The sequence below is a fragment of the Mauremys reevesii genome, linkage group 10 (assembly GCF_016161935.1).
Source record: "Mauremys reevesii isolate NIE-2019 linkage group 10, ASM1616193v1, whole genome shotgun sequence".
In the NCBI taxonomy this organism is placed as follows: Eukaryota; Metazoa; Chordata; order Testudines; family Geoemydidae; genus Mauremys; species Mauremys reevesii.
Genome location: NC_052632.1, coordinates 14,329,696 through 14,341,122, shown reverse-complemented (window position 1 = coordinate 14,341,122; position 11,427 = coordinate 14,329,696).

Sequence of the window (11,427 nt, the reverse complement as noted above, 5' to 3'; positions counted from 1 at the left end):
AACCGTAGAATGAGGATGTGACTAAGCCACTTTCTGAAAAGCACTTTGAGCCCCTCAGATGAAAGGTGGCAGGTACCAAGGAAGGGAAGCCAGAACAGCTGACTGCATGCCTAACGTGTGAGCTAGTGTGTAGGGTGGGAAGATGGGTAGCTAGCAGCAGGAATGCATGAGAGAGGCTTAGGGAAAAGAGCTGCATGGACCGGGAATGTGTCCCCAGGGGTAGGTGTCATCCTCTTCCCTCACCCTGCTTCCGCTGACAGGGTGAGAGAGAGCCAGCCCCAGTCTCTGGTGCATGCAAGGTACGTGAATGTGGAGAATGTCTGACTTGTGGCATCCTTGTCTTTCCCATGGCTACTATGTGATTCCTCAGACTGTAAGATTATAGTCACCAGGAGATAACAGGGTTAGACCTGAGAGAGCTGATTTCAGAGTGTCTGCATCTGTTTAGCACTGGAATGTCGTGGTTCTTGCCTTTCCCCTGAAGTTAGAGGACAGCTAGGCTGGATTTTGCACTGGGAGAAGGGGAGACTTGTGTATTGCTGGGAGCTTGTAGCTGAAGGTCTGACTTTGCTGACTTACTGCTGCCTGTCCTCTCCTGCTTCACACCCTATTCTTTATGAGAACTGGGGATGAGGTGGCAAGGGGTGCCAGTGGGTGACTGCCTGGGATTGAAGCACAGCTTGCTGGTGTATCGCTGTACGCTTGAAGCAAGATTGACTTCTACGTTGTCTGAGATGTCTGCAAAATGAACTGCTAGACTTGAATCCAGAAGATGTGCACCTAAATGCCTGTGGGTCTGAGCTTGTGCAGGCTTATATAAATGCTGGCCCTACTTTGATCTGAAGATCACTTCATTGTTGGCTGCATTTGTACTACAAGGTAGCACATGGGCTTTCTCGAAACCTGTGCATACCAAAATGTGCATGTTGCTAGGGGATGTTGTCATCTTAGGCAAACAAGGCTGGTTAAAGGTGCTGGATTGACACTGGAAACTGCTGTTCTTTGATGCACATGATGGGCCATGACAGGGCACTGTCCTTGAGGGCACCCCTCCTCGAAGGAAAGCCCTTCAGACTAAAAGCCCATTCATATCTGCTGAAGGTACTAAAAAGGGGGCCAGTTGTGAGTAATACGTTGTGGCCACTTGTCTGCTCGGAAAGTCCTGAGGTCACAAGCTCATCTCAGACATCACTGAATAGCCATCAGATAATCTTATTTTTGTCACTGTTGACCTGGGCAGGGTTTGGATACCTCACCTAGATGTGACAAGCTCCACATCTCACCCTAGATTCCTTGAGCCATCCTGTCCTTGGATGTTTACAGCCCTCAATGTAGTTCTTTTGCTCTATCTTCCTTTCTTCTGTCCTCCCAAACACAGCCCATCGCAACGCTATACAGCAGTTTTTGTATAAGGATCTCAAAGCACTCTTATGAAAGTATTGCTGCCATTTTGCAGATGGTGAAATTGAGACTCAGATGAAATAATTCATATGACCTTGTGTAAACTGAGTATAGAATTGACTTCCAGTTCTAACCAGTAGCCCATCTGCATCTGTGCAGGATTGCTCAGGGCTTTCAAAGCCTGGCTGTGGAAAATGTAGTCCTAGGACAAGAATACATATTTCTTTGTCTTCTTTCCCAGGGTATTTGTGCTGATGGGAAGTTTCTCGGGGCTGTAACAAATGACTTCAGGTTGGGAGGCCACTTGCTGGGGGAGGTGTCAGGACATGCATGCAGTAGTGCCTCATTCCTCTCCAGCTCAGAACACTATTTTCTTTCACCTACAATCTGTTTCTCAAACTCTTTCTATTAAAGCTCCGAGCAGGGAGTCTTTGCACATTGTCTCCTCCTTGATAAAATGCACTGTAGCTGATAGATAACTGAGCTATCTGCTTTCTCTCTCACCAAAAGTTCACTCTTCATTACCCTTTTCCATTGTTAGTGTATCTTTCCGTCTTTCCCAGAAGTTCTCAGCAGTTCCCATTAACACCTTGATGCCACAAGCTAGTGGTCCCTCTCCCTGGAGCTCCAGATGGGGTGGAGCAGTGCTTCAAAATAGCTCTGCTTTCTGTTGATACCATTTCCTTTAAGTGGTATAAGTCAGTGGTTCTCAAACTAGGGCTGCCGCTTGTTCAGGGAAAGCCCCTGGCAGGCCCGGCCGGTTTGTTTACCTGCTGTGTCCCTTGGCCTGCGCCATTTCCTGTAGCCCCCATTGGCCTGGAGCTGTGAACCGCGGCCAGTGGGAGCTACGATTGGCCGAACCTGTGGATGCGGCAGGTAAACAAACTGGCCCGGCCCACCAGGGGTTCTCCCTGAACAAGTGGCAGCCCTAATTTGAGAACCACTGGTATAAAAGTAACAACCATATTCATAGCTCTACCACTAAATTGTGTAATCTCAGGCAAGTCACTTCCCCTCCCTCTGCCTCAGTTTCCTTATCTGTAAAAGGAGGTGATGTGGACTCACGTTTGTAAAGCACTTTCAGTTCTGTGGGTGAAAAGTACCAGATAAGTGCTAAATATTGTTTTAATGTTTTTTCTGGAGGCACAGATTGACGGTTGTGAGGGGTATGAACTGCATTGGTGCAGCACTGTAGATTCTGTGGCTGCTACATTTTGTATCTACAGTGAAGGATTCATGTTACCACAGGAGTGTGTTGAAAGAAAAGCCTGTCTCATTCTCATGCTTGACATTTTGATTCTTTTATTTAAGAAACAAGAAGTGTGGGAGTAGGGGCGGGACATATATTTTCTACCTAATATTTTTACTAGGTTAGGATGAGAACTGTTAAGCAACACAAGATAAATACCAGAATAAACAAGAACTTGTTTCATGAGTCTGACTTGTATTCTCTTTCCAAGATCTCCTATCAGATATCAGTGGTAACTTAAATCCTTTCATTAAGAAAAAACAGGGTGCATTTGTCTTGAGGAGTCATGACCTAAATGTGTAGGAGGGTCTGCATAAAGTCTAGGGTATTTAATTCATTGTGCTGAAGTTTCACCTTAGAGCAGTTAAGATGCTCCTACGGACTCATATGTATGGACGATGGTGTGAGTTAATGGCAAAGGTGGGACGCACTCCTCTCTCCCACTTTGGTGTTCAAATTGCCAGCCCCACTTGTGAACATAGACTTTTTCCTTCTGCCTGTCCCTAGGGCCTCATCCTATGGCTATTTTATCTACTGTCCCTGAGACATTAACATGAAAGTTAAGCAAATCTGGGTGGCTTTGCAGGGCTGTCACCAACACTTTTTAGTGTGAGTCAAAAATACTGGTGGGTTTTGTTTTGATTTATGCATTTTTTTTACTGCATGGTCCTCCCAGGTGGAATGTGCCTCTGCTAGCTTGAACAGTGGCTGCAAATGCCCAAATGGGCCCGATCTGAGGCTCCACACCTTTGCATTTCTCACTGCTCTGCTGCACTGAGTACTCAACAGCAACAGTGTGTGTGCGCACCTCCATACTCAGTCTCAAGCAGGAGAGCACTGGAGAGGCCAATATCTTCACTTCCGGATCCCTTTCCCTCTATTGTGTGTAGGGTTCTTTATTCTACGGCTTCTCTTGAGCTTTGTATCAGAATGACCCCACAGAAGCCCTTTGGCACTGAGCACTCCTCAGTTCAGTTCAGTTCAGTTCTGAACTAACTGGCAGGGAAACTCATGCCTTGAAAAGACAGTGTGTTGGTTAACAATGGATCTACTTTATTCTTTCTGTGACTTCAGCCATCTTTGATCTGGCAGACAATCAAAATAAGATTGGGTCAGTTGTGAGAGGATTATACATAGCCGTATTAAGTGACAAGCTACAGAAATCATTGTGGGCTCAAAAATGCAACCTTCTGTACATCTGTGTATTCATCTAAAGGCAGATCCCTTCTCAAGCCTCCTTTCAGTTAACCTTCAAGCAGTGACTTCCTTTCCACCATTTCTGCCCTCTTCCTTGGCTTTGTTCCCTTGCAGTCCCAGTGTAATTATGGGAGTGGCCCTTTGTTCACATGCGCCAGTGTATCTGGTAGGCTTGTTTAAGACTTTTCTGACACGGGGAGAAAAAACAGGTTTGTGACTTTCTGCAACTTTTTTTTGGTCTTTCCTGTCTCTCTTCTCTTCCACCACACTCCCTTCTATGGGAACCATTTCACCCCTGGGGGAAAAGGGGATGAAGTCACTGAGGTCTAGTAAAACCGAGATTGCTTCTGCTATGTTTTTTTTATTTAGAAGAGTGACTGTAGAAGACGTTTTGTAATGGATAAATCATGTGCCAGGTGTGATGGTCCTTTGTTCATGTTACTCATGCAGTAATAGTGTCCAGGTTGTTAGTGTGTCCTTGTGCCTTTCTGCCTCCCTGGCATCATGTCAAAAGTTGTTCTCTTGTGAGAGTAATTGGAAGAGACGTTTGGCTAAAAGGAAATGGAGCGAGGGAGGAGACAGCTACACACTCCTGTTGCTGCTGTACTGCAGACATGTGTGCTCTGGTGAGTTGTACAAAGTAAACTCTTCTAGAGGTAAGAAATCTGCATGACCCTGCCAGCTGCTCTGTGAAGTGACTGACTTCAAAACCACAGCTGCTTTTTGGCTGGGAGTCTGTCTGCTCCATGCAGAATTTTAGTTGGCATGCTGGAAAATGAGTTCTGGTTTTATTCAGAGAAACAGTGATGTGAAAATGCTGAATTGTATAAGGTTTTTCTTATGTAATGGGATAAAAATACAGGCTTTAAGATTGTAACAACCAGAAAACTATAGTGATGTGTGGGTAACCAGCAATGTAGCAGTGGGTTTGTAGGGGGATATACTTACGAAGAAGGGCTAGTGAGTTCTGACAGTTGTACTGCATCTACTAGCCTCCAATGGAGCATAACTAATGTTAATCCATATATCCAGACTTCAGTTGGTCCTAGTGTCATGGTTTGGAGCTCTGCTATAATGCTACATTAGCGAGTTGGCTCTGTTGCTTTGATCCTAGGAGATAGCAGGCTTGGAAGCTTTACTGTGTCTTGTGGGCGGGTACAGGCATGCCCTAAAGAGCTGGCTTCCAGACAGACAGCTGCAGCTGGTAGACTTCTCTTGCATCTCTGCATGGTTTGGCTGTTCTTCCAGTGTCTTCCCTTTTGTTTTCTCACTCTGGCAGCTGGCGAAATCCTCTCTTAAAACATCTTCTGCTTCCTGCGGTTCATCTGCCTGACAGAATTGCCATCTGCTTTGCAGTGACTGGAATGCCAAGTGCACTGAGGAATTCAGGGAAAAGTTTATTCATGCACTGTGGGTGGGGAGACAGACTATCGCCAGCTGCTCAGTGAGCTTAGCAGAACCTACTTAAGCTTAGAGAGGAGACCAGTGAGAGAATCCACTGGTGGTTTAGGAGACCCAGAGGGCTTAGATGACAGTCACTGGGGCTGGGGAACGTCTTGTGGAAACTGAAGTGAGGCAGCGTGAAGCTAGAGGAAACCTTAACACCCCCAGCCTCTACCCTAGCGGGGCAGTCTGACTTGTCAGATGGAGGCTGATGCTTGGTGTCACTGGCCTTAGAAGTGGACACCCTTTGTTGGGTTGCTAATTTGCAAGGATCAACTGAATTTAACAGAAGCTGTTAATTTTTAACCAGTAACTGTACTTAGTAGCAACTATCCCTGTTCCTCAGTTGGGAGCTCTCCAAATGCCTTCATTATGTGCCAGCTGCCGGTGGTGCAATGAGAGAGGAATCTCAAGGAAGTGGAGCCCTTCACAGGCACAAACTGTTTAGCTTTCACCTGAAGGACACATCAGGCCTCCGCTCCTGGACATACGCCTTCAGACTTCCCTACTTGGGACTACCCTGAGGACTCCTTCCCCTCTCACCTGCCATATCTTTCTCCTCCAGCCTTGCTGGGGCAGCTATAGGCCTTGGCTATAAGCAGGGCCGGCTCCAGGCCCCAGCACGCCAAGCGCGTGCTTGGGGCGGCATGCTGCGGGGGGCGCTCTGCTGGTCGCCGGGAGGGCGGCAGGCGGCTCCAGTGGACCTCCCGCAGGCGTGCCTGTGGATGCTCCACCGGAGCCGCGGGACCAGCGGACCCTCTGCAGGCACATCTGCAGGAGGTCCACCGGAGCCATGGGACCGGCGACCGGCAGAGCGCCCCCCACAGAGTGCCGCTGTGCTTGGGGTGGCAAAATTGCTAGAGCCGCCCCTGGCTATAAGGCAAAGTAGCAATAGGAGACAATAAACCCTAACTCACTCTGAGCCCCGTTCTCCATTCCTTATCACACAAAACTCCTTGGCTTCAGTGTGGATGTGTGAGGAAGGAACGATCAGGCCCTTCAATGCAATGGGTCTGGCTGCTTGCATTTTCCTAGCCTGTGCCTCGGAGGAGTGGTATGGAGGTGAGCCTGCAGCCAGGCAGCATCTAAGTGTGACTGCATGGCATGTGATGTTTGGTGGTATGCTTGAGGCACGTGAACAGCTGCACTCGGGCCAGAAGGTGGCCAAGGGGTGTGCGAGCATACGGCTGTACCCCTGCAGGTAGCTCATCCCCAGTGGGTTTCTCACCAGTAAGAAAGCAGGAATGACAGGCGAGGGGAAAGGGAGAACCCTGTCTGGAACTGAACAAATATAACAAAGTGAAAGGTGGGAGGAGGTGACCTGGCCATCTCCAGAGATACCTGTCTGCCAGGCCTGGTCAGATTTGATTTAGAGTGTTAATAGGAGTAGTTGGCTGAGTACTGCATCCCCTCCGAGCAACTATCGCAGTCTTGGAGCTGGTCATTTGATAGCTCCTTGGTGCTTGTCAAAGGCGTAAGCCGGAGCAATGCTAGGATTAGATGTACCTGCCGTCCTTGGAGAGCACATGGGGAGATGCAGCTTTTACCCCTCCCCCATCTTGGGATTGAGCTCTTGCTAATCACTGTAACCATGACAACCAGGAGAGACCAGCCGCAAAAGCAGATATCAACCTGGCAACGTCCTCGGCACAGGGCAACAAAACCCAGTTAAAACAGCCGCTTGGAGAGGAAAGAGTGGCCAGCCAAGCAGCCTGGCCTCTCCTGCTCCGGGGGAGAGGAGAGGTAGCAGCGCACATGGCTGCTCTGCACGTGGCTGAGGTCATTTCCCACCCTTCGGCCCAGAGTCTGGGCGAGGCCCCTGTCCTTGTTAAGCCTCCCCAGGGTGGGATGCAGCAGCCTGAGCTAGAAGACAGTAGGCGCAAACGAACCGGCTACTCTGAGCAACCTGCACAAGGACATCTCCTGAGAATGGTGCTAGTCAGCCCTGGAGACAACCCTCTCCCAACCCCGGAGCAGGATCTTATGACAACTCCGTTCCCAATGGCCAGAGAACCGCTGCTGGAACTATGCTCATGCCACTACTTTCTACGAGGGGATTAGTAGCTAGTGTCACCTGCAGGGTAGGCCTTATGCTCTCGGTCCCTCTCTCATTTTCCTTCTTTCCTACCCCGAGGGAAGGTTTTTCAGTGCTGTTTATTGCATTTTCTAGCTGGATGCTGAGTCCAGCCAGGTTAGACCTGCTGATACTGGTAGAGAACTAGCTGTGTGCACTCTCCCTCCCAGCCAGTGTGTGCAGAGCACTGATAAAAGCAAGGGACAGGTATGGGAATTAATTCCATTTTTTGGCTAAAATGTGTGTGTATTGGGAGGGAGAAGGAAAGTAGCGCTTGGCAGCCAAACAGTTCGGCTTTCCAACCCCTCATCTAGTTCATTCTCTCTCGGCTCATCGTGTGCTGATTAAGGGAAAGGTGGGACTGACCTGAAGGGCTGAAAGTACTTTTAAAGCTAGCTATAGCCTAGGGCCAAGAGACGATTTTCTTTTAAAGCTGCAATTCTATGTACCCATACTGACTGCTGTGAATCTCTTGTCTAGCCCTCCCCGCTCTTCCCACCTTGAATGATCATCATTTTGGAGAATAAAATCCCTATTCTGCCTGCACCTGCTTCTTCCAAAAGAGGTTTTAAGTTAAAGAGGAGTTTATAGGAGGGCCTGGCTGGCTCAGAAGCAGGGTGCTGGAAGCATTTCTCTTCCACAGGGCCTGTTTAAACCCAGCTGTGCTTATCCCTACCCTCCAGTGGTCATTCATTGACATCTGAGGAATGAGTTGGGTGTGACAATGTTCACTTCCTGCTGCAGAGGTGCCCATATCACACCAAGCACCAGCACAATCTCAGCAGAGGGCAAAGATGGACTGGCTGCTGCTGGTCAGGCCCGTTGGGAAGGGAGCTTTCTTTGCAGCTGGCCAGCCAGCTACGGTTCTGTGGGTAAATGGAGAATGTCAGTGTGATACTCGTTGGCATTAAACAGACTGTTTACCAACATGCACAATGAAGAAGCATTTTGGTGCATGTTGGGTGCAACACCAGTTGTTGGAGGGAGGGGTAGGGAGAGAAGCTGCACCTGTTATTCCCCCTCTCTCCCTGGAATAAGGAGCCATGCATTGGGGGGCTGGCACTGGAGGTTAGTCTATTGTTTTCTAGACTTTCTTGGGCAGAGTGTGGTCCTGACTGCTCAGTAAATCAGTCATCTGCTTCTGTTATGGACCCTGCAGGACCAAATGAAGGCCAGATTCCAGGTCTGTGCAATGAGTGGCAGGAGGGCTATTCCTGACAATTACTGGAAAAAGTTGCTTGCCTCAAGGCAGGAATAGGAAGAGATTAGAATCATCTTTCAACACTTCAGCCTGGGACCTGCCAGAGGGACTGATAAGATGAGCGTGGCTCTTGCTCAGCTCTGTTTTTCTTATGCAACACTGAGTCCAGCCTGCTGTGGGAAACCCAGCCTGTTCTCAGACATGGTAGTTAGTGGAGGAAACAAGGACGTGTGATTAAAATGAACCAGCAGCGAAGCTGTTATCCAAATGGTTTTGGACAAATGTAGGACATGAACCCAGGCCATTCCTGTTTTTCACTTTGGCTTTGCCAATCAGAATCCTAACTGGTGAGATAGCGCAAGTCCTGCACTTGCTTTGATTTGGCCTCACTCTAAAGCAGGGAGCTGCGCATAGCAGCCCTACCCAGCAGCATCTTTGAGGGAACTCACTGGTGGACTGCTGCTCCTGAAGTCTCTCATGCTGACAAAGAATCCATCTCCATAAAGACAAGCAAAGGCAGACAGAGCCTCATGGGCAGACCCCTGGAGCTTCCCCATGGCCAGACCCCTGGGGCATTTCAGAACTAGAGTGGGAGAGAAGGGAAAGTTTTTTGAGGGGTGTCATTTCCACATAGAGAAATTAAAGTTTACTAAAGAGGAGCAAGTTGGGAGTCAATTTCCAATGGGACTGTCAGGCCAGTATTAAAGCTGGCTAAGTGAATACTCCCCCTGGACTCCAGGCTAGCGGCAGGGGTGCATGGAAACTCCCAGCTGCTTTTTTGGGTATTGGGAGGGAGGAGAGATGGGTTCTTCCCTGCTAGGGAAGGGGAGTGAGTCGTTTGAATAGCTGTAAGTCCTTAGAGTACAGTTACTGCTGCAGTGGTCCCTGCTTGTACAGCCAGACACTTTTGGTAACGCTAACAGCTCTAGACTGTGTGCTGAAGGCTCAGCATAGGAGATGATTCGGATAGTTACAGCAGAATGTAACCACGCACTTCCTGTACTTTGATCCCAAACTTCTCTCTTCTTGAGTGGCTCCTGTTTCATTCCCTTCATCTTTGCTTAGCATTCAGTCCCCTGACCCATGTTTGCTCTGCCTACTTCCTCTAGAACAGTAGCTCTAAACTGACTACATTAGCTACTCCCAAGAACAGCCTCACTTGGCCTGGGCCTAGGGGAAGAGTTATTGGGGCTTTCCAGCTGGTGCAAGATTTCAGTTCAGATAGCAGGAGCACATGCAGACTTCTCCAGCACTCAGCAGATGTTGGTCCCAGTGAGGGAAGGATCATGAGCATCTGACAAACAAAAGGTAAAGGGGGTGGGGTCAGAGGGACAGGAGAGCTGAGAACACAATGCTTCCTCCTACACTGGTGCTCAGTTTTCTCACCAGCTGTTGTTTAGCTGCCCAGCAGGAGCTTGAGTGATCATCGGGAAAAGGAAAATAGCCATTGTCTGCCCACTTCTTTTGGTACCCCCTCCTCGAGAGAAATGTGCTGCCAACCCCCACCATTATCTCAGGAACTTAGATGCTATTAGCTAGCTGAAAAGCAAAACCTCCAAGCACTCACTCCTGTTGAGTGCCAATTAATGCCTGAGCCTCTTCCTGGAGAGTGGAGAGCATTATGAAAGTAAGAAAACAATCCGAAGATCCTTGACCTAATTTGGCCTGAGAGGTTGCACGCTAAGAACCTGGAGAGGTAACTAGGAAAGGAAAGATGGCCAAGGTAAAGAGGCTTGAGCTGGGTTGGTATCAATGATTTGTTTGTAGACTGGAGAATACTGATGCCAGAGTCTCAGTGCACAGGAAGGGTAGAATCATGACCTCATTTAGATCCCCTCCATGCTTCAGGGAAGTTCATAAGGATTCTTCGTTAGGAACGTCCAGTCATGGAGTTAATTTGATTTACCCCCTATAACTGAGCATGATTTTGGCCCACTACCACTTTGCCACTGTAAAGGAGTGTAATTCCACTGCAGCGCTCCTGAGGATTTCTGGTTACAGACATTCCCCCTGGGGGCAGTGAGGGAAAACTAAGCAGAAGCCCTACCCCATGCAGACATTGCGTGAAGTAAACCACCCCAGCTACTGCAGATTGGCACTGGAAGCTCTGCCCTCTTCTCTTCCTCACTTGGTGTCAGCTATTAAAGGACATCAGCATCATTTGATTAATGGTTCAATTGAAACATGCAAAGGAATTGGAATTGGGCACCTGACTTGTCACCAACAACCCTTTACAGTTAAACTACAAAGGAAATAGTAAATCACTGGTTCAGCAAACAAGGATGACCACTGCTCCAGCTCCTGGGGGAAACTGCTTGGTGAAGGGGGTTTCCCCCATGTACAGTGCACTGTGAGGGATGAGTTTTTGTGGCTTTTGTTCAAAGCACCAACCATAGATGCACAAGGGAGACTTCGGCACCTAGGTCCAACCTAAATTCCCGCTAGTGAGCATGCAGAAAGCTGTCTCGTACTTGAAGCAGCTCAGCAATATCATGCCTAGCTCACACCTGAGCCCACGTGGTATTGACAAACTAACCATTTCCCTGTTCCTGTCTTGCCTGGTGCGCTAAGTGTGCTCTCTACACCAAAAAGGTGATGGTGCCTCTTTTTGTTCTATAGCACAGGGATTAGGGCAATCACCGCTGACGTGGGAGGCCCAGGTTCATATCCCCAATCTGCCTGATTCAGAAGCAGGGCCTGGAACTCATGTCTCCTACCTCCAAGCTGAATGGCTTTGCCACTGGGCTATAGCAAGGGGGTAGGAGCAGGAGTGCTGCAATCATCACTTTTCTTGGGGAAAAAGAAAAAAAAAAGGTCTGACCCGTGTTAGGCGCCAACTCCAGTAAAATGAGCTGAGAATCC